We start from the raw sequence: 27624 nt of genomic DNA on the forward strand, positions 1-27624 counted from the left end.
TGGCCCTCAACATATAGGACCTAGAAGGCTCCAGATCAGGAAAAAGCTCTCCTACTATAACACAACTTGAACATGTTACAGGAACTGCAAGTCACTGTCCCTGTACACAACTGTCTTCCATTACGCCTTCTTCTTCATCACTTCCGGAATCAAATTTTAGAAACTTGAAAATGCCTGGGTAGTGCCCCATTGTATAACAATAGCTTTATAGACTAACCTGCTTCTCCTCTAGCGCACGGAGCAACTGTCTCTGCCTACTCTCTTACAGCAATTTCTCCTTGAATAGCTTTAGCAGCAAGGCTTTCAAGGTGAGTGGGGTTTATGGAAGTTGAGTAGAAGGAGATGTGTCTTTTGTATCAACAGACACAACTAGATAGAAAGAGGAGGAAAATGACACAGGACAATTTTAGCACGTTTTCTATAATAGTCTCAAACAGCAGAGGTGCTTTGACAAAAAGACTAAGAAAGTAAGCTCCCTGTCCCCTGATTTTGCTAAATTGGCTCAGACGTACCATATTCCCAGTCTCACCATTCGCAATATCATCCTCTTCTTCTATTAAGGTCCCCTGGCAGTCAACAACACTAATAACTGTAATAATAATAAGAGTTATTTTACAATACAGTATACAAGCAGTGTGCGCAAAGTGCTTGGAAAGCTATGTCAATTCTCTTTTATTAAATATTGTCTTGGAGGAGTTGACTAAGACAAATAGAAAAGGGAGGGCAGTCCTACTGCAAGATATGAAACAATAAATTGCCTCCATGGTTGGATTTGACCGGGATTTTACACAGAAAGACATTTGTTCCCTGGGCCCCCTTCCTGTCTTTCAGGCAATCAGGAGACAAATGACCAGCAGCCTTGATGAGGATGTGCTAAATTTTCTCTTTGCAATCTTTCTTCAGAGGTTTGGCTTTTTAATACTTTGCACTATATGAAATTTCACAAGAGGCGAAGCTGCACCACGCTGTTGCTGCAGACACATGCTTTCTCCCCTGTGTGAATCAGATGAGCCCGAGGTCAAAAGCCATGAACTCAAGCCATCATCAACGGTTTATGTACTTTTGCAGTCACCATATTGACATGAGGAACACACATTTGGACATTCCCGCTCTATGAAGAATGGTCTTTCAAATAAGCCCTCCAACCCTCCACTCTTGATCCAACATGGAAGACTGTAAACGTATCAAAAGTTAGAAGCAGCCACACAGGGAAACACAAGTTATGTAAAGCTTTATCAGCCTCATCAGAATGGAGTGGAGGATGTTGATTAGGGCCTAGACGTTAATCATATTGTGGAGTCCTTGGTGCTCTCTGAGCCTTGTTGTTTTCTTGCAGACGTTTCACTGCCAGACTAGGCAACATCTTCAGTGCGAAGAGGGAGTGGGCCTTGCTCTCAGTTATATACTGTGGCTTGCCCTGCTTGTGTTGGTGGGGGTGTTGTTCTCTCCTTGGGAGTTCTTTGGTTGAGCTGCTGCTTGGTTGATTGAGTTGATAGTTCCTTGATTAGGGTATATTGTGCTGTTTGATTGTACATCTGGTGTTAAACCTAGTGTTAGTCTTTGCATATCTGGGTGTTGATATCAATACCCCGATGTGCAAACTAACATTAGGATTAACACCAGATGAACCATCAAACGGCACATTACACCTTAATCAAGGAACTATTAACTCAGTCAATCAACCAAGCAGCAAACAACAGCCCAACCAAAGAACTCCCAAGGATAGAACAGCACCCCCACCAACACAAGCAGGGCAAGCCACGGTCTATAAACTGAGAGCAAGGCCCACTCCCTCCTCGCACTGAAGATGTTGCCTAGCCTGGCAACGAAACGTCTGCAAGAAAACAACAAGGCTCAGAGAGCACCACGGACTCCACAGTTCAGCCCTGAGCTACAAATATTCGCTTCGATTGGTTAATCGTATTCCCACAGCCAGACACATACCTCACGAGTTTTGGACAAATCTTCTACCAGAGAGCAAAGCAGTCTCTTTCCTGAATCCACTCAATCCACAATGAATTTTGGAGCACATTCTTGGCTTTGGTTAGACATGGTTTTTAAGCTTGTCATGGAGCATCTTTAACTTATTAGGGACATGGAGTTACTCAATGACCAAAAGGACTTGTATGCGTGTATGAGGTGGAGGGCTGGATGCAGAGGGCTGGCGTTCCATCAGCAGCAGAATTCAGTACGATTCAGTAATACAACAGACATGTATCTGTGTGGGGATAAGTGATATCACTAAGAGGACAAAGACAAAAGTGAGCAAGCTATAAGTGCCTGTATGGCTCATTGGAGGAAATTTAACCCAACTTGCAGTGAATCACAAGACAGCAGCCTGTTTGAAACAACGCATTTCAATGTGAAAAGGACTGCCCCGTTCCATGTGTGCACATGGATAACCTTTGGGCTACTAGGCAATGAGAGAAATGAACATTTGTTCGTTTGTTTGTTTGATTTCTATAGCCACCCATCTCAGCAAGTGACTCTTTGGAAGAATACATTGCTAAGAACCTCTCCTAGTAACCCATCTTAGCTCATTCCATAACCTTGTCCGTGAGTAAGGACATTAAATCCATCACATTTTCCTTCCTTCTTTACACTTCTACACCCACCTCTCAATTCATGTGACACTGTGCCAGTTAAAAGGTCTACCGCTTTAGAAGGGATCTCTTCCACCTATGGTCTACTTGGATGCTCCCAAGACCATCTAATTGACCATGAAGACAGGAGATACTGAAGAGGCCTTTGGACAAACTCAGTGCAATTCTTCCAAGGTTTTGATATTTGTGGTGAGAGAAAAGTCTGCAGAAAAAGCTACTTTGCCCCAAGTTTTATACAGGGGTGTGAAGAGGAAGTAGTATCAGGCATGATTAATGGTAGGAAGATGGACAGGCAACTTGATCTCAGCCTCTGAGCAGGCTTTTTACATAAAGCTGGAGCGAACCAATACGCTCATAGGTATTGCTGTTAAAAACAAAACAAAATGGACATACTGAAAAATAAAGTGCCAGCCTCCAGCATCATCTTTATTTCCAAGAATGCCTAGGAGAAAGGGAAGATGTGATTGCAGGGAATATGCAATGAGAGGCTACTGGGAGTGGAGAAGAAGAGTGCCTCCCTCGACAACCAAGTTGTAAACGCACGGCTCAAGTGCAGCCGTGTTCTGAGAGCCCCTATACCGTGCTCTTACAATTCCAAAAGCATCCCACTATAAAATTACTCTACCATGGTTGCACTAAATTGTCTGACTGCTCCATGGAAGCAGAGAAGACCTCTTTACTGCCATTTGTTGGTTATCTGGATTTTTGTAGTCTAGGTATGGCAGCTAGGTATGGCACCAAGAATAAAGGTAGCCTAGCCCTGTGGCAATTAGGAGCCCAAGGGTGAAAATGATTTTTAAAACAGCCTTTTGGAGAGGTCCTTTGGGATTAAAGAAGTAAGTGATGAATGCCGTGAGGACTTCCTTTTTGGCTCAGCCCGACACTGGAGGTGAAAAGAGAACTGGAGACATCTTCAGCACAATGCAGAGTTCCACACTTTGCCACTGAATATAAAAACGACCTACTGCTAAGAAATTGTGACCTTGGAACGCAAGCCCTGCTTTCTAGCTTTATCCACCTTTAATATTGCAGCTTAAACTAAATCAACAGTGCATTTTAAAATCTACCTTGTATCTTTCCAAATCTACTGGAGAATGCTGAAAGTCTCACAATGTCATCTGGAGGAGAAGGGAGCTTATGCTGGGTCAAAACTCTGCATGCCTTTTAAACTTCTGGCAAATGTCATTTAAACTTTTCAGCATTTCTAGGTTAGCCAACTAATTAAGTTTGAGAAACGATCTCTTTGAGGAACTTGGACTATACAGAGTTATCAAACACTTTTAATTGGGGGGCAGTTAATTTTATGACCACCTCTTGTTGAACTGTGTTCCTTAACCCTTATTGTGCACAGGGGCAAGCTGTGTTCTGTTAATGGTGAGAATGACACATTTTGCCCAAGTTCAGATGACCACTCCATTATCTCTGTCTGTTTCTTGACGCTTTTCTCTTCTCCTCATGTCCCAAGCATTTAGAACTCCTTCCAGCTGTTTATCCTTTAATTGCAGGGAACATCTTTAAACCTCCTGTGATGCCACATTAACTCGATGAATAATAAGAAAGGAAGACCCACTTTGAACACCTGTGGCCTAAATGTGAACGAAGGTCCTAAAGCTTTCCTCAGAAGAATGAATGAGACAAAGCCAGTTGTAAAGAGGCTGTTAGAAGTTAATCACAACAACAGACAATTAACTTCTAGCCCAAACAGGTCTGCCAACCATTTATGGCATCTGTTCCCAGATCAAGCTTGATTTTGCTCCTGATCTAAAAATACACGACAAGCGTACCTCAAGCTCAGTCTGCACTCTGAAACATTTTCCTGACATTTCAGATTAGAAAAAACATCAAAAGGGTAGGGAAAACCATCTGCTCAAGACAGTGGAAACACCACCGATCAGGGGTGGACCACCTGTAGACTTCCAGATGTTGTTGAACAGTCCCTCATAGCCAGGACAATGTTGAGGAGCTCAGAAACATCTGGAGGACCAGAGTTGCCCATCCTGCCTTATGGATAAACACAACCATTTTGGGGTCAAGCATTTACCAAGCAAGCAGAAGATAAAAACCAAGGTGGAAATGTGAGCTTCAGTTGCTTCCACATGTAGCACTTTATCCCCTCAATCCTGCAAGCCAGGAATGGTGGGAGATACAAATCAACCAGGGGAGAAACAGCTTGGCCCAACTGATCCAGTTTATTGAAAGAAAAGCATGTCCTTGTAATTTTTAGTTGGCAGCCCAACCCCCAAACGCTAAGCTGTAATGACAGACTGGGGGCTTAGAAATCCGAATTCTTGAATAGTTCACTCAACACAAAGGTATTCTGCAGGCTTATGTCCACTCCCAACAGATAGGTTGGCCAGGAAATAAATAGAGGCCAGCAGTTACTAATAGGCATTACTTTTTTGATAAACTAAAGCTGTATCAAGCTTGGCAGTGAAATGGTTCAAGACCTGATAAAAGCATAAATGAATGGGAGGAATAATCTCAGGGACAGAAGGAGCATTCCAAAGGTATTATTCTCAGGCATTCTTCTGAAAGCTTTCCTTGGAGAACTACAGCTACTCGCTAACCTGAGTAGGTATTGTGGTCAGAAACAGCTGCCCATCCAGTATTCAGATACCGCCCCCCCCCAGAAAAGATCTTGTTACAAGTAATTTAACAAAAAGTCCAGTCAACACAAAAACAATCACAAACTTGACAGCCTGTCCAGCAGCATTAGTATCAGTAGTCATGTATGTTTTATGTCCAAGAGAGAGAAGGGAAGATACGTTATCTGCTGGTTGCAGATGGCAGAGAGAATCGTGAGCGCTGCTGATGCCAGGCTGGGTTATAATGACTGCCAGCCAGGTTATAGTTTTGCTCAGGAGTGGGCATGAGCCGAACTGTGGATTCACACATGCCTATTTCTCCAGACACTTTTAATTGGTGAAAGGTTGGAAGGGGGAGCAACAAGCTTAGAAGGCCAAAGTGGACATTTCTCTCTGTATAAAATCTGCCATATTCTTTAGGTAAGTTTGCCTTCCATAGATAGGCCGATATCCAGTGAAAAACTGATTCAGTGTTTCTAAAGAAGCCATGGATCTTTGGGGGTACATTTTGCTTCTGTTCAAAGAGTAGCACATGTGCAACCAAATAGGTATGGCAAGATGACTGCCTGTTAGCTAAATATCACAGTGCCATGGGTATACTCCTAGAAGCTTAACTGATTTAAAGTATGCTGACCTTTCAAACTGTCTCCACCATCTATCTCCTTTGTGAACACCACACTCTAAAAACTGACCGTAAATGCTGTTTGTTTTAAAAACCCATTCCTTGCTTTGTAACATTTCTGCAAAATAAACAAATGAACACATCTGTAAACAAGTACACAATACTTTATCAGTAATAGGTTTTTACGAAACAAAGTTGGGGAGGAGGCCAAAAGTTAAGATTTATGATTATGGTGGGATGCGAACCAGCTTGGGACTCTTAGGCACACAATAGCTATCACCTATTCCAGAAAGTTCATCATGTGGTCCCTAAGAGTTGACAGTTTGAGAGAGCCCATTTGATGTGGTGGTCAAGGTATCAAGCTAGAAACCAGGAGACTGTGAGTTCTAGTCCTGCCTTAGGCACAAAGCCAGCTGGGGGACCCTAGGCCAGTCTCTCTCTCTCTCGGCCCTAGGAAGGAGGCAAGGGTGAAAAACATTGCCAAGAAAACTGTAGGGACTTGTCCAAGCAGTCGCCAGGAGTCAAAATAATCAGAATTCACTGTAATTACAGGAAGTGGTGAACTCACATCTCCTACATATCAACTGGACACTTCTAAATCTCTCCATCTGCTATTCAAGAGCCTTTAAGGGGAAAGGAAGATCTGTGGTCTTCTTCATGCCAACTGTAGGCTTTGCCCACTGAGAAAGAAAGGAAAGGAAGAGAAAACCCTGGCAAATTTAACCAGGTGACATTTTAAATTATATACTATTATAAATTATATAAATTATATACTATACTGTTTCCAAAGGTAACATACATGTGGACACGCCTTCTACATCACAAACAAACCTTTTGTCCTTTAGCAGCCATTATGCACCAGAATATCTCTGAGAATTCAGCGTGTTTTCTTGGAACAAAGAGGCAGAATGAATGTCCTTACCGTTCTAGTTCACTGTAAATAACCCTTAAGTGCAAAGTCAAATATTAGCCAATATTTGGCATGGCACCCTATTAGCCTTCTAGTTCCTGATAGGGATGCTTTTAATTAACAACCGAGGGCTATTCTCTTTGGTAATCACCCATTACCGATTAAATAGCAAGACACAGAGTCCAATCGTGATCTGATCGGGAAGATGCTAAGTTGCAGAGGTGTTACCTTTCTGAAAATGTCTGCAAATTGATTTCTTTTATTGAATTAATAAGTGTTATCATGCTGTACAGAAGGCAGTATTGCTGCTGAATGCAAGTGATAACATATAATTACAGAAAATCAAATCCTAATCTGCACCGCTAAACCAGGTGTCAACATTTTAATTGTAGTTAGGGGAGCACAGTTAGCACCAGGGAACAGGGAAAAAGAATCTCATGGGTGCAAAAAGGGGGGGAAATCTAGAGAAACTGGTATTTTCAAAATAGTCTGGGAATGGGATCATTTAATTGGGAAAGGGGTATTAACAATCTATGGAAATCAGAAACCTTTATTTCTTTAGTAGGGAAACACAAAGAAAGGAAGAAAAAGAAATATGCATATTCTTGAAAACCAAGGGAGTGCCTACTCTGATGAATTCTTGGTTAACTAATAATAAAGAAGTGGCTTGCAGAGAGAGAAAGCAAAGTGTAGGGTTCAAGCCTGCTCTGCAAATTTTGCTACCTTTGGTGGTTCCACAACATCATCTACAGGACAGAAGTTCACGAGCAATGTTCAGAGGCAAGGCATGGTCCTCCCCATTTTAGAGAGGGGGAGATTCAGGCTGAGAGGCCAGTTTGGCTCAAATCAGATAAAAAATACTGTACTGATTTTGCAACGTCCTGCTCATCTTCTTAACAAGCATGTAAAGGCGGTGTTTCCACATCACGACAGGCCATGGTGTTTTTAAAGCCTGATTTGTTGAATGTGTCGCAAGGGCTGGGTTATAATGCTAAGCTCTAAGCTCTGGTTGACAAGCCCAATGGTGGAGTTCACACATCACTCATACCAAAGTCAAACAAGCCACATTATGATTTGACATAGGAAATCTGTGACCTTCTTCTCAGCTACAGCTTCCTATATCCTTCATTCAGCCATGTGAGTTGAGGCTGTTGGGAATTGTTGCTCTGGTGGCCACAAGTTGCCCGTGCTTGGTATAACGTGAGGTATGAATGCAATTTGTACTTCTAAAATCCTATTGTTTTCCTAGAGGATCCACACAACCATCGGCAGAAAGAACCAAGTCTCCCAAATGTAGCAGAACAAGTTTCCCGCCCAAACATGAAGCACGAAAGAGTCTCCGCCATCAACTCTGCTTTCTTTTAAGTTATTGAGGAAGGTCATTTATTTCAAGTTCAGTTCAATTCTGGCCTGCTTCATTCCATTCATTCCATCTATACAACACCACCATTGGCTAAGATGTTACTAGGGTTCTACAGCCACTTTTTCCCAACCTTGGACACTTCGACTTCAACTTCAAAAATAGCCACGATAGCTGAGGAGTTCTGGGCGTTGAAGCCCAGACATCTGGACATGGCCAAGGCTGGGAAATGCTCTTTTAAGCTTATTCTAGAAAGATGGAATGGCTACAAGGCAACCTTGGTCTAGCACATAAGCTTTTAAAACTCAGGAAATAAAGATTGATTCTGCCTCTTTGGAGAACACTTCACGCAGGCAGAATTTCCCCAGATGCAGCTCCCCCAAACTGCTATAGGCAACTGTACTTCACTAACCTTTCCCACTTTAGGTCAGTGGTCATCAGAGAGATCTGTCCCCTGGCTCAGTTTCTGTTCTCTCCTGTTTAACCTTGTTCTAAGTTTACTTAGGGATATAAATAAGCAATAAAGAAGAGGTATCTCACCCTCCCCTGAAGAAAATTTGTGCATAATCTCTGCCCCCAACTGCCATATCTCCTGTGATCCAGAGTCTTTAGCTATTTTAAAACTCTCTTTAGGAATGACAGCCTTGTTGACAAAGGGGAGATAGCAGAATCAGGGACACCAGGACAGCTGTTCTCTAAGCCCAGAAGACCAATTGATTTAATAACTAACTTAGCTAAATGGTTTTGCTAAATTGGTGCAATTAGTAGCTCAACTTCTTTTGTGGACACTCAAATCAGTTTAAGGGGGTCAGGGAGAGATATTGATTTTTGTTTTCTCTGGCTAATACAATCTGTTTAGGTGGATCTCATTTAAGGGATGGTGGGGTCTGCCAGTTTTAGCTCCAGTTGGCGAGGACAGTGTCTGGATATGCAAAGTCTGTTGTGAACTGAGCTTGATTTTTGTGACTTTTTGGACACATACGGAAGTGGTTAGCCATGGCCTTCTCCGGTTTGGTGTTTGAGTACCCAGTTTGGCCTATAGCCCTGTGATTTCCTGCCAGTCCCTAAAGACTAATGAGGCTTAGTCACCTGCCTACCCATTTCCCCAGGAAGTGCTCGAATCTTGTGCCAAGAAAGTCCTGGCGAAGTTTGGCTACATCATCCATCTCTTCCCACTGGCCAAGCAATGAAAATATTTCATTTTTTTTAGCCATACCTTCTCTCTAGTAGGTAAAACGAGTCAATTTACTTAGATCTGACTGGCTGGAGTTAGTTTAATTCTATACAAGTCTTGGTCTGTCTTGGATATTTCCATTCTGGGGTTCCCCAAAAGCGTGTTGTGGGAAAAGGACCACTTGCAGTGGAAAATCCAGAATCCTTGTTCCAGGAGATGGGTGGTGAATAAATACGATAAATCAATAAATAAACAAACAGTCCTTACCCATGCAAAATAAGTCTTCATCCCTGTCTTTTTATAAAGCCTTTTCCAGATAACAAAGCCTCTGACAGTTTTAATAACTGATTGGTATGGTTTCATAGTGCTACAGTGGGATGATACCTCTATCAGTTTTTCTATTTTCTGCTGCTGCAGATTAACGTTTATCTTACCATGTTATCTTTTGCATTGAGTAGCTGAATCTTCAGTGCTTTCATTGTTTTATTAAGTGACAGCGTTTGCCACCTTGAGAGTATTTTTAAGGAAGATACCTCAATGATAAAGCTTTCAGGGAATTGCCTGTAAAATGCACCTCTCAAAGTGTACCCCCAGAAAACTAGAAACCAGGGTAGATTTGCATATAACTCTAACTCCCCCTACTTGCCACAGGTATTAATGTAGATCCTTCAAGAGGAAAGATCTAGTGCCTGAAGTAATCCATGAGAGGGGGAGAAATCTAGGTCTCCTTTTAAGCATGGGTTATAAGCTAATTAATAAAGCTTGGCCAGCTCACATTCCTGGACTTAGATGTTCTTCAGTGACCATTCATGGTTCAGCACAGACAATATGGAAGAATGTGCTCAAGGACAGCCTTCAGATTAAGTTCCCACAGTTTAAAGCAGCAGGGATCAGAAAGGTAGGATAGCAACCATACCATAACACTCAGAAGTATTTCCGGAGAAGTTCTGGCTTATTGACATGGGAATCCTTACCAATATAGGAGAGATAAGAACCTGAACCATTGGAAGCTATCAGGTGCGAAGCCAGGAGATGAAGCTACAAGTCAATTACTACTCCAGCAAAGTCATAACTGGAGGTGGTTTATAAAGCTTTTGTCCCCACAGCCAGCTCTGGTGAATGGAGCCAGTCTAGAATCTGGGTTTTGCTTCTGTAAAACCTAACCTAAACAGCAATCTCTAGAAAACAACCTGAACAACCATTTTCAGCAAAAGGCAAAACAGAAGCTCACCACCATATACGAAAAGAGGACAACCAAATTAAGGGTTTAGGCCAACGGTTCCTGACAGAAAGGTGAAATGCATTGGATTAGATATCCTGTTATACCAAAGCATTGAACTTTGCACCCACAACTGCATGTCTATTTAACAAAAATCATTTTCCCCCACGTTTCTTTCCTTACGGAAGGCACAAAGTGCTGTTCAGCACCCCCCCCCCCCCATCAAGTTGCCTAAGGACTCATTTGCCCTTTGTGGCTTCTGAAACACACAAACAGCCCCAACCATTAGATTAACACTAGGATTAACACCAGATGAACAAACCAACAGTACATTACACCTTAATCAAGGAACTATTAACTCAGTCAATCAACCAAGCAGCAAACAGCCCAATCAAGAAACTCCCAAGGAGAGAACAACACCCCTACCAACACAAGCTGGACAAATCATGGTATATAAACAGAGAGCAAGGCCCGCTCCCTCTTCCCACTGAAGATGTTGCCTAGTCTGGCAATGAAACGTCTGTAAGGAAACAGCCAGGCTCAGAGAGCACCAAGAACTCCACAGTTCAACCCTGAGCTTCAAATATTTGCTTTGATTGAGCCCCAACCATAGAGGCTGGTGAACAAGATGCCAACTCTTTCTCCCAACACTTTGCCATATCTCTTCCAGATTTCTAGCAATTACACTAATGAAAACCCTTGCTTCCTTCCCTGCATAGCTTTCTGCTGGGTTTCACCATTTCTACATTTTTACAAAGGTTGGAAGTTCCCTTGCTGATGTTTCTTCTCCCCCCTCCCAAGCTGGCAAGCCATGAACCTTCATCTCTCCACTGATGATCAACACAAAACAGCCAAGGAAAATGTCATCCTTCTGAATATCATCTACATTTGCTGCCCCCACCCCCCGCCATGCTAGGGAAGAGGCACAGCAATTTGTACTTTGGCAACTGCTAACCCTACACGGCTGCTCTCTGATGCCCCCAATTTGTTTTTGACAGGCCTAATGCATCTTGGAAAGAGGAAGCGTAAGGAAGAGGGTCCACAGCTAATCAGAACTGATGTATGAAAACTGAAAACACCTAATTGGTTCTAATTTGTTGTTAACATTCAGCTTGCTCTCCTGCTAAAAATAAAAATAAAGCAAGGTATGACAAGGATTTCGAAGCAAGCAAGAGATTGGCTGGCTATGACATCCTACTAATGCTTGGATTCTTAAAATAAATCATGGTTGGTGATGGGGGAGAGAAATCTCTGAGAACAAGATTCTTGCTTTTTCCCATACCTGCTTGGAGTAAAAGACTACACTAGGGGGGTTTCAACCCCCTGCACAGTCGCTACTCTCTGTGGTTGCTTTTATAGTAGTTTTACTCCCTGGAGGTTCTTTGCATCTGGTTTCAAATGCGATGGGTCATCTGTTCATATTTCATGGTTTTAACCTTTTTACAGCATACCAACTCCATAGCAGAGGTTGTTATTCAATATGTATATGCTGAAAACAAATAAATTGACTCCCAGCTAACAGTGTATAGTTAGCCTGTATTTATAACACCACTCCATGTGTATTGAATTAAGTCCAAATGAGTTCACCAAAATGCATCCCAGGGAACAGCGAAAGGAATTACAATTAAACGTACAGATGTTTATCTCAGTGTCTAGGTTTCAGCTGTGGTGCATGCACGCTATTTCTACTGGCTGGATTCATACTCTGTTGGGAAAGGCCAGTATGAAGTTTGCAATGGCACTGTATGGTGGTGAAAGTTGGACATTGAAAAAGGGATGGGGAGAGAGAGTGAGAGAGGAGATTAATGCCTTCACCTTCTGGATTTGGAGATGGTTGTTAAGAGTACCATGGAGTACAAGAAGCAGCAATCCATCTAACCTGGATTGACTAAAGACCAACTGCTCCGAGTTGGTTTTGATGATCACCAAGTAGAAACTCACACGCTTTGGCTGTGCAATGAGAGTGGATGATGGGCTTGGTAAGCCTGAGGGAAATAGGAGGGAAAGAGCTTGAAAATGCTATGAATCATCATCTGAGAGAGGTTGAAATGGTGGGCATACAGCCAGCAGAGGTTGGGCCCAACTCAGTCGTACCTAACTAATATATAGCTAAAATTCAAGAGTGAATTATAAACTGAAGCAAGCAACCAACAGGACATCTGAGGTCAAAATTTCTCTGGTCTACCATTCTCCTTCTCAGAGTGATCACCAAGCAGACACTCCTGGAATGTCTCTGAGCAAGGGATGAGCTTGTCCTGCTCATGTTCCCCAGGAGCTAGGATTTAGAGGTACCCTACGTCCAATCCTCTTAATTACTGCAGTGATGGGTGCTTCACTGGAAGGACCAGACTGGGGACAAATTGTCCTGGAGAAAGATATGTGTTTGCTAAGGGTCAACATCGACTTGATGGCACATAGTCAATTAATCAATCGATTACTTCCAATCCTAGAGGCTGCAGAGAGATGCCATCAATAATAGCTACCGAGAGCATCTTCCCTCCACCCAAAAGTTGGACTTCTCAATTCATCCTCATAGACTTCAGTAGGCCAGCTTGGTCAGTAACCTATTTGGAGTGCTGAAAGGATAAAAAAGGAAGCGATATTTGGTGCTCCACACACAGCCAACAGGTGGGCCTAGACAGCCCCCCCACCCCAAACTCTGGAAAATGCCACTGGCAAAGAAGGAGCAGAGGAGACCTGCTCTATCAACAATTCTCTTCCAGACAATTGCTTTAGGGCGGGAAGCGGAGGAAAGGATGCCGGCCACCTTGCAGAAGTGACGCAGAATCCTGCAGAAGTGATAAAGGGGCATGCAGGGTTAAACAGGCAGCCCGCCATTCTTCCAAAGATAGGCCTCGTGGTGTTCCAATGTGAAATATGGCTGCATTGGTGCCCAGGGAGGAAAGAAAACAGAGATACCTTCTATATGTGAAGGATTTCATCTATTAATGCAAGGCAGATGCGGATTCCTGAATGAATCATTCTCTGTCTGTATTTTTTTTTTAAAACCTTCTTCTGATGTCTGAACACTCTTCCTGTTCAGGGAGGGGAAAAGGCCTCCTGGACAGCACTTCATCCCTTGTCTTAACCCTGATCCAAGTTTGGGAGGAGGGGGGGGGGAAGGAAGGGGAATAGAAGAACGTGATGTCACCCCAGACACCACTTGCAATTCCCCTTTTCCTTTCTGAAGAACTTGATTCTTATTGTCTGTCTATTGCCTCCTTCGATGGCCCCCTTAAGAGCTCTCAAAGCTAAATGAGAGCGAGCAAAGATCTAAGGAGAAAAGCAATCGGAGAGTGAATTCCAAGGCAATTTTTCATGCCAGTTCCTTGGTGATTTAGAGACAGGATTGGGACTCCCCCACCTCCCCTTTTCTTTGCACTAGATTAAAGAGTGAGAGAGAAATAGGCGATGAAGTCATTTTAAACAGGAGCAGTCCCAGCTAAACACCCCGGACTATTTGAATGTCAAGTGGATTTTTTATTATTATTTTATTTTTCCTTTTCCCCCCATCTCGGCTCTGTTTTTGAAAACTAGGAAGTCTCTCGAAAGGGTTTGCTAAAAGCAAGTCGCGATCCAAAAAGGCTGGAACAGGCTGGGAAAAAATAAAGGGGGGGGGGGAGCTCAGTGCAGTTTTTTGCAGGTTGTGGTCTTTCAGAGGGGATATTACGTACATAATGAGCCTAAAAACCAACATCTAAGCTCAGGATTGGTTCTTGTTTGGAGTGATAGTAAGATCTCATCTCACAGTTTTGAAACAGGAACGCTGAATAAAACGGCAGTGAAGAAGGAAGGAAGGAAGGAAGGAAGGAAGGGGGAAGGGGGAAGGAAGGGGGAAGGAGGGAAGGAGGGAAGGAAGGAAGGAAGGAAGGAAGGAAGGAAGGAAGGAAGGAAGGGGGAAGGAGGGAAGGAAGGAAGGAAGGAAGGGGGAAGGAAGGAAGGAAGGAAGGGAATTATTCGTATTTAATGCAAACTGTTGAGTAGACTTGCAAGGCTTTAAATCAAGAGGGCAAGATGGCCCCAAGGACACATCCCTCTGCTACCCAAATTGGTGCCTGCAGACTAGATAACAAATAGAAATGATTAAGCATTGGAGAAAGCTTGCAGGACCTGATGATCGTGTGAAATGATGGGTTCTCTATCATGGGGAACAGATGCGCTCAGCCCAGGGCATAAGAGCGTATGACATGCCAGAAAATGTTGCTGATTCCTGCCACTGCTGTTCTGGAAGCAAGAAAGACAGTACATGCAAATATTCAGCAAGAAGGGTTTACTTGCTCCTGGAAATCTTTCCACCTCCCTACTAGCAGTGGCCATAGGAGTGACTGTGCTTTCTTCCGGATAATAAGTTGTGTCTCTCTGTGTGTCTGCTGTGCCCTTGTGTTGCATCTACATGCATTTGTTCTGCATGCAACAGGCAGCATGGGACGCGCTGCTTAAACTTTGCTGCGGGTCATGTGACCGGGAGGGGGAGCCTTAGAAAAGAGCAGCCAATAGCATTCTGAGCCCGTGCCCTACTATTCCTCCCATAGGAATGCTTTGGGGGAATTTTTCAGGAATTCTTTTCTCCACCACCCCTTGTCTGATCCAGCTAATTTTTAAACATCATCTTTCTTTCGCTGGCCTGTCTTCCCATACCACACACAATCCTGTTCTGATGCAATTTTGGAGAGTTATCCTGCTGCTTGATAGACAGGCAGAGTCCCAAAAGAGCTTCCTTGCAAAATTTTTGGGTTGGGAAGAGGAACCAACCCAAGAGGATCAGGAAGAGGATCAGGAAGCAAATCGCAAGAGATTCGACTTGCCAGAAGAGACCATAATGGGCTACGTGAAGAAATAGCCTCACAGGGTAGCAGGTAGCCTTCTAGAAGCTATTGGATCTTTGCCTGTCAGTTTCTAAAAAGTTAAAGCCACAGGGGAACATAACAACAACAACAACAACAACAACACAGTTCATAATAAATAATATTAGAAATAATGGCCTGGCAGCCAATACACTTTCATCCAACTCACATCATTTTCCCACTTGAAAGAGTTCTCTTTAATAATAGAGATGCACTGACTTTCTTAAAACCAGATGTTGCAAGGGCTCCATTATTATTCTGTGATTGTTTTAGATTAAACACAAGTAGGAACATTTGCAGCTGCTTGTAATGTCACGGAATTAACAAAGCTTTCTCCAAAGTATTACAGCTGAAGTTTGGTTGGGGAACAAGCTCTTCACAATAACGAAGAGCTGTTCTTTGGAGACTAAGGCTTTTAAGAAAGAAGTGGAGGTGACAGAAGGATGGAGGGCCATGTTGCAGCAAACTTTATAACAGGAATTGAGTTCTGCTAATGCTAGGGCCCTGAAAGAGCCACTTTTTGTCCCCTTTTAAAAACACAAGGAATATAGGAAACTGATGTCTGCCAAAATCAGACCTTTGCATCCCTCTTGGTGCTAAGTGGCAGCAACACCCCCAGGTTTCTATCCAAGACCTTTCTCAGTCCTTATCAAAACGCATCAAGATTTGGAACAGGCCAGGAATTGACGTGTTTTGGCACCCAGGGGCCACAGCTCTTAATCATTTCACATTTTGACAATCACAGAGGACAGGACTGTGACGTTATGACGTCATGTCAAGTGGGCCAAGGCAGTGTTTTTAGGGTCTTGGGTAGGGGAGTGGGATTTTAAAAACAGTAACAAACTAAACCCTTCCCTTCTTTTATTTGAAAAATGGGCTATTAAGTGGTTTGCCCCTGAACTTCAATCGCATGATCTCCAGGGGCTCTGGAGACCGCAAAAAAAGTGGAAGGATAGGGGAGGAGAGCGGGCTGTGAAATATCCATTCTGAGTAGAAGGTTATGCTCTGCTGTGGACCTAAGAGATCTTCGTGGCTCTAGGTCTGGTTTCCTATCCGTCACTCCTGGCTCTCCATCAAGATTCATGTTTCTGCTTGCAAAAAAGTCAGCTGTCCAGAAGCAGAAGGAGTACATGCCTCCACAGATTAAGTGTTATTCCAGCATTACTTCAACAGCTAAGGCTGTGTGCTGCCTATGGTGAATAATCTCTCCGCAGTGGTGACTCTTCTTCTTTATCCAATTTTGTTCTCCCTTAGGAACAACAGAAACTGCTTCAGCCAAGGACTGTCAACAGTCTCCAGATGCATTCCAGATATCCAGTCTACAGCATTCCTCAGCCTCAAACCACAAGACTAATGGAAGAGTTAGAGTCGAATACACCTCAAGAGTACCACGCTGATTACCACTGGTCTACTAACTAGTAGCAGTTCCTCTGCTAATTGCATAATTCTCCCTACATCAAGAAATCTTTGGATACAGCAGAAGGCAAACAACATCAACAAAGCTACGGCATCTGCAGATCTATGTTTATATCCTGCCTCCCCCTACCGTCCCGCCCCCACAATGTCCCAGAGTGATGCCGTGTTCAGCCTTCAGGGCACGGGAGGAAATAAGTGTGCCTATGAGATGGTGGGTTGGCTTTCCTGACATTGTGTCTGAACCTAGCAACTATTCAAGGATGCCAAGTCTATTTAGCAAGCAGGATGAAGAATGAAAGAAAGGGTTTGGAGTGCATGTTTGCTAAACTAAAAGCACCAGAGGCGATGCAAAACCAACATTCATTCTTGCTTCAAGGGCACAACATTCCCCGGTTTGCATCTTATTCCTTGCCTGAAGGCACAAGATGTAATGAAGGACTTTTAAAGCAGGATGTACGCACACCCCCGCCCACCATGTCCTTATGATTATGTTTTTCTGTTGCATGAAACGAGAGAAATCCCTCCTCAGGGGGGAAGCCATGACCCCAGTCTGCCCTCTGAAGAAGGTACACTTATATTTTATTGCTGTGTTTTGGCAAATCGCTGTAGTCAGCAGGAATACACACACACACACACACACCCCTTAAGGAAAGAGAGGCACTATCCAAGAAAGGAGTAAATATTTTGACAGCTCAAATGCTTAGATGTACAAGAAAGGCTGGGGGGCAGTGGGGTGGAGGCTGTAAGAGACATATCAAAATCCTTATTAGTCCTAACATGTGGCTGAGTAGATATGTCTTATCTGGGTCTCGCCAGCCAGTTCCTGCTAGTCCAGGATCACAGTCCCTTGCTTAACATTCTGCTGCCACTATCATTCTCAGGAGTACACCAGACTCATGCTGGAAATCATGTCACACGGTTGCAAGGAAAGCACACCTTCGGTTATCGCTGAATGACACACCGGGCAAAATCTGCCCTTCCAAGTGGGGTAGCTTGTCTGAAAATGACTTCCAGGCATTTGAATAATGGCAAAGCAATGCTTCCCTTTCCTTTCCCACCACACCACTTACAGCTGGCCCAGGAGTCAAATCAAGATGACTAAATCTCCCAGGAGAGAAATATGTATGATGCCATTATCTATCAATGTTCCTTGCACATACGGGACTTGGGCCCAGTTATACCCATGGCATGGGAATCCAGTCCAGCTGGATTTGAACATTCAAGTAAATTCAGAAGATCAAACTGCTTCAATCAGAATGTTCGGGACAATTGATGAGGTTTGATCCAGAATCAGGCTGAATTGGTTTAGACTGAACCTGTGTACCAAACCTGTTCACTTCAATTAGCATCAATTTCCACCATTAATATGCATATGTATGTGGGAGGAAAGCTTCCCATTCAGTTATACATTTTCCATTCAATCCGCTGGTTCAATCATGCCTCAAAATGATTCAGAATGTCGTATGTTCACCCAAGCATAATACGTACACATGTATGCATTATATAAAGCAGATGCCCACTTTAATTACAATCTCCCCCTTATTTCTACTTTACCCTTGGGCCAAAGAAGCAGTTCCTGGATTAGACCGACTTCTACATTCTGAAATGCCACGGTGATGAAATACTGGTCCACTTATTCTATTCTGTAACCATTCTGGATCATAATCTCTGGAAGTATAATGTTTCAGTGGCCAGGCACACCATATCCAGGAAGCGTGGGTCAAAACGTTTTCTCAAAGAGGACCACAAATCAACCCACAAATTTCAAAAACAGATGTATGAGCTGAGGAGGATCTGCTGTCTTCCCCCATCAGGACTGGAAGACAGATGATAGCCCTTCCAGAGTCTAACTCTAGTGTGAAAGTTGTCTATCTGTGAAGAATCAGAGGAATCCATGTATCCACACCTGCTTGCTTGCACTGTGTTTCCACTTGGAGGCACATTTCAGATGACAGCTGTCACGAAGCCAATCTCATTGAGACTACAGCAGATGGGATGCTGGTGAAGATCCCAGGTGGGTTAGAACTCAGAAAGGCTTTAAGTTCCACCCCCCAAAGAAAAACAACCCTACCATATTCTAAAAACTCACTCCGAAAGAAGTATCTGAACAATTGCTTTAAATACTCAGAAGATACATTGCATAGAGCTTCTTTCTAGTTGCCACTTCACTCTGTGTAAGTGTTTGGGTATCAATGCATGAAGACAGGCCTGCAGAAACAGCATTTGACCCACCTTCCCAAACACAGCCTAATCACTTTTTTTTAATCACAGCTTCATTTCCCTCCTGCCCACCCCAGAAGATTTAAACCTGTATAAAATGTAGCAATCCCCACCCCCCACACTCCACCTTCATCTTGATCACCTCTCCCAGAATTTCTGTTCAACCTATAAGCCGCCTTACCTTCTTCCCTCTTTTAGTTATAAAATACCACCCACCCCTCCCCGTGGTTCATTTTACTTTGACTTTCCAAAGCTTTCTGCTATAATTTAACTACGTGCCTCAATTTACATCTGGAATGCCAGTGGGGTTTTTTTGGGGGGGGGGCATGCGGGGCTTCCCAATTTATGCCAATGTTCCCACCAGGAATTAATACGAAGATGACAGCTCATCTTCTTGACTCCGATATAATTTCTCAAAGCAAATTTGTTGACTTTTCTCTCTCTCTCTCTTGCATATACACAGATGCACAAAAGAATAGCACGGAAGGAAAATAAAGATGACAGCACAGTTGAACAAGGCAGCTATAAAACAGTGATAGTAATAAAGAATAAAAATGCTATATCGCGTTGCCAAGGGAACCAGTATTCAAGGACTCCAGGTAACGCTGTAAAACATGCTACTGAGCGTAACGCACTAAGCAGGTTAAGGGGTTATTTATTATGTTACAACATGCCATGCAGTGCCCTCTGGTGTGTATAGAAGACAGAAATGTGTGGGATTTTTAATTAAGAAAAAAAAAACACCCTCTCCTATAGGCCTTTGGAGGGAATTAACAAGAACTAACTGTTTGCTTTCCTGCTACAAAATAAAGAGATGCTCTGGAGCTCTGGGCTTATCCAGCATCCTGTTTCCTGAGTTAACGGAATTTCTGGATTCATACAATCCACTACCAAACCAGGCTGGGTTTGCCCAAGATGCTAAGCCACAAAGAAATTAATCACGGTTACAATTAATTTGGTGCAGAGGCATCTGCTAGGGATTCAACTGACTTGGCTAAGCATGTTGGGCTAACCCAACTGCAGAGAGAAAGCTCAGATACGGGGAAATGGAGATGAAGAAGAGGGGGGTAGGAATAACAGGTTAGCCCATATAATGCTTGTTGTCCATACAGGGGTAAATGTCAGATTTGAATCAAAGGATCATAGGTCACATCAGACATTTGCTTAATTATAAATAGGTAGCAAGAAGCTGGGCATCATGGCATGCTGAAATAGAGAGCTTTTAAAGGTACTTGGGGACATTTTGGTTTCAAACAAAGTTAGTGGGTTTGCAGAGTTCAGGAGTCGAAGAAGAAGGCAGCAGAACTCAGTTGAAATCTGACTGGTTTGCCTCTGTCCTGATGCTTAATCCTCCTGTCTACCCCACACTAAGGCTGGGGAAAATCCCCCAAAAGCAGTCTCTTCAGCATCGCTCGTTTAAAGGGGGAAAGACAGAAAAGAGATACGCTACGGTCAATACATGAGAGCCCGTTTGGTGTTGTGGTGAAGGCACCAGGTTGGAAACCAGGAGGCCGTGAGTTCTAGTCCCATGTTAGGCACGAAGTCAACTGGGTGACCTTGGGCCAGTCCCTCCCTCTCAGCCCTAGGAAGGAGGCAATGGCAAACCATTTCTGAAAAACCTTGCCAAGAAAACTGCAGGGACTAGTCATGGGTGGAAGCTCATCAGAGGGAGATCCAACCTGGAAACAAGGAGGAATTTCCTGACAGTGAGAACTATTAAGCAGTGGAACAGCCTGCCTCCTGGAGGTGTGGGTGCTCCATCGCTGGGGGTTTTCAAGAAAAGATGGGACAACCATTTGCCTGAGATGCTATGAGGATTCCTGCCTTGGGCAGGGGGTTGGACTAGGAGACCTCCAAGGTCCCTTCCTACCCTATGTTTCTATGATTCTAGTCCAAGAAGTCGCCAGGAGTCAACCCTGACTCAAAGGCGCACGCATGCGCGCGCACACACACACACACAAAGTGGTCAATACAAGCCATAAACATCCTTGGAAGGAAAGAAAGCATTAACATGGCTTTGATAGCTTGTGAGAGATGCTTAAAAAAAAAAAATCTAAGAAACCCCCTAAGTAGAGAATTCATGCAAAGAAAATGAAAAGCAGAAGTCCAAGCTTTCTGCCTGATAGTTCCCCTGTGAAAATATTTTAGAGGAAAATAGGCTGGTGGTGGTTGTTTTTTTAAAAACATATTTCCTTCAGAAATGACCATTGGGGGGGGGGGGAAGTGTCAAAATAAGATGGAGCACAAGGGGAAAAGATCCATCCATGCATAGTCAGCAGCTTCCATGCAGTTCCAAACACAGCAAGGCGACGTGGCAGCTGAACTGACTATTAATCCTAGGTGTAAAGTTTCCTCCAAAACAGCCCTGTAGTTTAGCCTGGACACCTCTGGACAATTGGCACCTTCTACTGAATCCTCATGAACACCGTTGGCCGGTGTTTGGCATGCAGATGCGCCCCACCCCCACCTCCCACGTTTGGCAGCTTTTATTTTATTCTTCATGTTCTTTTCTTGTTAAGCCACAACTTAACTCTTTCAGATCATTTGCATTCTTCCTGAAAGACAAGTGGAATAAAAGAAGGCTGAGGAACTTTGCCCAGCGGCAAAGACACATGTTGGATGATCAAGTGCATCTGATACCCACTGGGTGTTTCCCTGGAGAATGCAATGGACAGTTCTGAGATACTTGTTTTGTTGGCACCATTCTGCCCATCTGTAAAACTTAAAGATCATCCCTACCGCCTTTGCTGCATCGATGTAGGTTTTAGCTGTTGGTTTTCACTTATGTCAAAGAGACAGCATGGGATCAGGGAATGGAGGTGAGGGTTTTGGAAAGATCCTTCCTGGTTACTGATATTTGGGAAGAGTGATCACCTCAGAGAATGCCACAGCTGTCTCTGCCAGGCAGACTTCGCCCACTTTAAGAAACGTTCAGTTCGGTTCTCCCCCACTAAGTGGCAGCAATGCACTGCAAACTACATGAGAAAAGAAAATGAATGGGCATGCTGTACCCGTCCCTTTTCAAAGCTGAATTGGTTGCCATCAAGAGGGAACAAGGCTTGCATTGTGCCTCCTGACCGAGGCTGTGGGCTTCAGCAAGCAGAATTAGAAACCAAATTCCACCCTTTGTAAGACGATGGTAGACCAAAGAGGGCTTTTGTTTTCCCATCCAGGATCCAAAAAGATCTCAGAAGAGCACGCACAGTTTCAGAAAGATCAGTTTGCAACCAACTCTTGTTGAACATAGATGGGTCAGTCCTGGCCATTACTTGGGGAGGAGACTATTTGGGAATCCCAGGGAATTCCATAGACTGGACGGGGTGGGGGTGACTGAGTGGGTGGGGAACATTCTGAATGAAGTCAATAGGAAACCACATTTATTTATCGGGTTTTTAAAAAATTATTTATACAGCTGCCCAACTGACGTGCAACTCAACCCAGGGTCGAGTACACAATTAAAAAGAGCAAATAACAATAACCATAAACCATATTGCACCAGAGGCAATTTCAAACAACCCTTATCAATCAAAAACAGACAAGGCTGTTGTAAAACTCCTGACCCAGTGCCTGGGGGAAAAACAGAAGGTCTTGAAGGCCTTCTGAAAGACAGACAGACAGACAGACAGACAGGCCATCTGAATCTCAGGGGGAATGCTGTTCCATAGGGCAGGCACAATGACCACTGCCATACTGCTGCCAAGAAAATGACATGGACATGTCCTTGAAGTCTTCAGGAGTGGAACTTTGCTTGAAGGAGGCTTACTGTGGTGGTGGTGGTTTATTCATCCTGTCACTTCCAACGCTTTGTGACTTCATGGACCAGCCCACGCCAGAGCTTCCTGTCGGTCGTTGCCACTCCCAGCTCCCTTACCACTAAACCACTTGCTTGGATGCTTTCATCAACAATCCATTATAAGCACGAGTGGTCCTTACAGGACCATTTCAATAACCAATACATAAATAATCAGTTCCTAACAACTCTGCCCTAAAACCAAAGAGAAGCCCAACAGAAACCTAGCAGTCATAAAGATCTTTTTGCTATTTGCGAAGCCTGCTTAATTGCCTAACCCAATACAGAAGAGCATGAGTTGGACACAAATACAGGAGATTCCTAAAAAAAGAGAGAGAGAGAGAGAGAGAGAGTGTAGAAAAAAGAAAAATTCTAGCTCTTTCTCTCTTCTTTTTCTCCTGTAGTAGCATAATGAGATGGGCATATATGAAGCCATGCTACCTGGCATTGCATAGTTTATCAATATCTGGAGGGCTGCAGATTTTCCACCCTTGCTGTAAACTCATATGCCTTCCACCTAGTCATCATCCTTCCTGAGATGAATATATAGCAATGTAGAACTCCAATGATCCCCTTGGAGTGAAACTCCTATTTGGGGCACCAGGGGTATTTTATGTATTGATGTAATTTCCAGATACTATATAATATATATACCATCTCACAACCTTGGGCTGTGCTCAAGAATCTCAACAAGCCACCCCAAAATATAATCCCATAAATATGTTGTTGTTTATTCATCTAGTCGCCTCCAACTCTTCGTGACTTCATGGACCAGCCCACGCCAGAGCTTCCTGTCGGTCGTCAACACCCCCAGCTCCCCCAGGGACGAGTCCGTCACCTCTAGAATATCATCCATCCACCTTGCCCTTGGTCGGCCCCTCTTCCTTTTGCCCTCCACTCTCCCCAGCATCAACATCTTCTCCAGGGTGTCCTGTCTTCTCATGATGTGGCCAAAGTATTTCAGTTTTGCCTTTAATATCGTTCCCTCAAGTGAGCAGTCTGGCTTTATTTCCTGGAGGATGGACTGGTTTGATCTTCTTGCAGTCCAAGGCACTCTCAGAATTTTCCTCCAACACCACAGTTCAAAAGCATCTATCTTCCTTCGCTCAGCCTTCCTTATGGTCCAGCTCTCGCAGCCATATGTTACTATGGGGAACACCATTGCTTTATAAACAATAAAAAAATGAATAGAAAGGTGGCCAATCCATCCACCTACTCCAACCCTCCTGGAGGAGGAAGATGGCACTCACTGGAAGCAGAATATGGGGTTGCAACTTCCTCCAAACTTTGAGGAAGGCTGCACCAGCTCGTGTGACTGCACTGAATGGGGCAGAAGCAGACTCAAGGGCCAACTTGAGGATTGGCTGACATCACCCCATGCCCCAAGTCTTTCAAAATGTGCTGCCTGAATCCCAAAGAGCATTCTGCTTAGGTGGGATCACCCCATGTATCTGCTGGATCAGTCTTTCCAGCTTCCTAATCCTTCTCACCCTTGGCACTCTGTCCAACAGCTGATTATTGTGTTGTTGGCAGTCAGTTGCAGTAACTGAGCTTAACCTTGGCGGGAGGGGAGTTGTGCAGAAGGTTAGAGAACCAAGGACCTGGCGTACTGTTATTTATAGCTGATTAAGCTCCATGCATCTCCACTGAAATGTTGCAAGAGATGGAAAGGATCCCAATACACATCTGTGTTTGATCACAGGCACCAGCTGCGCATGGACTCCCCTCCCCCTTTTGTAGAAAGGCAGGCAGGGAAGAGAAGGGGACCAGCCAGCCTTCAGCATAGCTAAACAAACCAACATGGCATTTAGCTGCAGCTAATCATGCTAAGAACCAAGCCTTTCATAATGGGGTGGATGCCAGGTGAAACTCATACTACTCTGGGTGGGGATTGAGTCCAGAGAGATGGCCAGTGGGATATTTCACCAGGCTTTCTGATTTATTGGTCAAATGCAGATGTTCTGGAACTTGCCTGCATGGTTTTGCTCAATGCTTGTCAGAAACAAGCAAGCAAACTATCAAGCAAGCAAGCAAACAGAAAGAGTAAGGATAGCCAGACATGATGGAAAGTTTGTGGCCCCCTGAGAAAATCTTCTGGGGCCTTCTGGAGTTGGAGACTCTCTATCCTGCCAAATGCGTATCTGTCTTTCCTTCCACCTCATCAGCAAGCAGACAGATTTTGGTTTTCCACGGTAATCCAGTTCAAGTGGAACGCTGTTGTGTTTACGTCAACCTTTTTTTCCAGCTAGGAGTCATCTGGCTGTGGCCTATTAGCTTTCCACACACCACCAGAGAATTGCAAAAAGTGTGTGTATGTAAAAAAGAGAGACTAACCTTGCTTATTCTTTGGTTGGCTTCCCTTTCTGCTTTTGGCAAACATTCCTTCTTTAATATGAGTAAAGCCTTCCAGGATCCCTGGATTAAGGTGATATTTAAGCACAAGGTTTTTTAATGGCTGTGCTTATTGAAGAAGCTGGGGGATTTGACAAAAAAACCCATAACAGCTATTTTATAGCTTCTTTTAGGCATGAGCAAAACAGGTTCTTACCTGATGGCTCAAGCACAGTAAAAATGTAAAGCGATAAAAAAAAAAGGCCACAGCACAATAAAAACCAGGTCAGGATTCCCTAACATGGTGCCTTCCAAACGCACTGAGCTTCAAACTCCCATCGTTCTGGGAGTTGTGGGTCCTGAAGTGCAACTAAGGCTACTGCGTCTGAGCTGCGGAAATCCATGCAACAACGATGTGGTAGCAAAGAGGGACAGAATGCTCCCTTAGCGGCCACCTTGTCATCTGGAGGTTTGCAACCCAGACATATGATAGGTCTTGTTGGAGATTCAGCAACACGTGTAGAGGACCCCGGATTAGGAAAGGGTGAAGTTGGCTGGGGGAAAGTTGTAACTAAAACTAGATGGGCAGAACACATAGCAGGGCAGGAATCTTGACTGTGTCAGGGTGTGATTCAGATAAAATACACTGGGCTCCTATCCTGAAGACCTAGAACTCAAGCATACGATTCCCTGATCAACCTAACTTCTAGCTAATTTTTGTATCCTGCACCCCAAGACAACACACTGAACTATACGACTCAAGCAGGTTTGCTAACGCTGCCAATATTTTAATATATATATTTACAGGTTTAGAATGTGCCCCACACAGTGAGGTGCAATACAACAGAGCTACCCAAATAATACCCTAGAAGAAACCCATCCAAGGACAATAATTGCATCATGAAAACATGAAGGGCTTGATAAAAATAAAGAAAGAAATCCAATGAGTCAGTAAAGGATATCAGAATGAGCAGTGGGGGGGGGGGGAGTGTCTCTCAAGGGCCTTCTCCCCAAAGCAAGGGAGTTGCAACAGAAAAAGTATTCTCCTCAGTCATACCATCTTATCTCAGAAGATAGGGAAACATCTCCAAAGTGACCTCAGGAAAACACAATCCACACCAGCTCCAGTTCGGCAGCCAAGTAAGATCAAGATGGCAGTTGTGTACAAAAAATTGACTCCTGAATATTCTCCCAAGGTTCTTCCACCGATGATGCTCACCAGGCCCTCTATCCCACCAGACTTCTCTCTCTCTCTCTCTCCCTCTCTCTCTCTCACACACACAGATATATACTGTGTGTGTGTGTGTGTGTTTGTGTGTGTATGTATATATATATATATTAATAAAATTAAATGGCAATCTGGCATGCTGCAGAGAACCATCCTCTGCCAGTAGCTTTATTTACAAAAATCCCATGGGGATTCTTAGTGAACAAAACTGGCCCACAGTTGTAGCTTAATCTAACCGAGTCAGAAGGGAGAGGACAACTTCTCCAGTCTGCCTTCGGTAAATGGAGGCAGGGCAGGATTGTGCCAGGTCATGTTCAGCAATGCCTAAGCACCCTTGTCAGTGGTCCCCAAAGGGGGAAGATCTCTGCTCTATTCTGTGGAATGAACAGAAAGGAGAAAGGGGCCAGGCAGAAGGGAGTTGGCTTAGACAACAATCATTTATTCCCATCAACAAAAGCAAAGTTTAAACACCATCAGATTATTTTCTCCTCTACACCACTATTGATAACAACAGGAATTTTGGTAGTTGCCAGCACTCAAAACCTACTCCAATTACATGATTTTAAACTCTCTCAGAAGAATCTTGCTGCTCCTTCTATGCTCCCTTGGTGAAAATGCCCTCCAGCCAGCAGCCCGGCTTCATAAAGAACAACACACTGCTCTTTACGTTCCTGGCTATTCTAAATACATTCTCCTCACTGTTTCCTTCCCTATGTTCGACCCAGAGGCAGCCAGAAAAACAAATGCGAAAGATTATGAACAGCAGCAGTACAGCAATGATGGCTAGTGCCTTTATCTGGACACCTGATCTCTTAATTATTAATTTTTCTAGGCCCCACCATGGTCATGCTGTGCCACTAAGTCAAATCAAGCAGGTAACAAGAGGGAAAAACTCACTCACAAGGAAGAAAACCTCAACCGCATTGAAGCCTACTTCCCTTCCCGCAGACATTTCTGCAAAGGTCATTCAGTCTAGTCCATGATAACTAACATTCTCCCTTCCCTCCCCAAATAACTAAATAAAGACATGGAAGGAAGGTTTTCAGAGGATTTAGAAAAATACATTTCAAGAAAGGTCATGGATATTAGACTTACATGAAGGGAGTGGAAAAGTACTGAGCAGGAGGAAAACAAAAGAGAGAGCGAGTCAAGGTTGTCCCTTTCGCAAAATGACTCTGCTCCCAGGAAGCGGAAACACTGTTCAGCCAGTCACTATAATCAGCAGAATGGTTATCAAGGGTTTATCACATTTCAGTGCCTATCTAAACCAAACAATCCGTAGAATGGTGGCTGATAAGGGCTCCCTGACAAGGTAATTTCAG

At 43.8% G+C, this 27624-nt stretch overlaps 1 protein-coding gene across 7 annotated transcripts in view; it reads right to left on the minus strand.

Annotated features, from left to right (window-relative positions):
- The window catches only part of FBRSL1 (fibrosin like 1), a 529962-nt gene that overhangs the window by 319413 nt on the left and 182925 nt on the right, over positions 1-27624 (minus strand). The window lies entirely within an intron of this gene.

Source organism: Candoia aspera, chromosome 15 (genome assembly GCF_035149785.1).
Source record: "Candoia aspera isolate rCanAsp1 chromosome 15, rCanAsp1.hap2, whole genome shotgun sequence".
NCBI lineage: Eukaryota > Metazoa > Chordata > Lepidosauria > Squamata > Boidae > Candoia > Candoia aspera.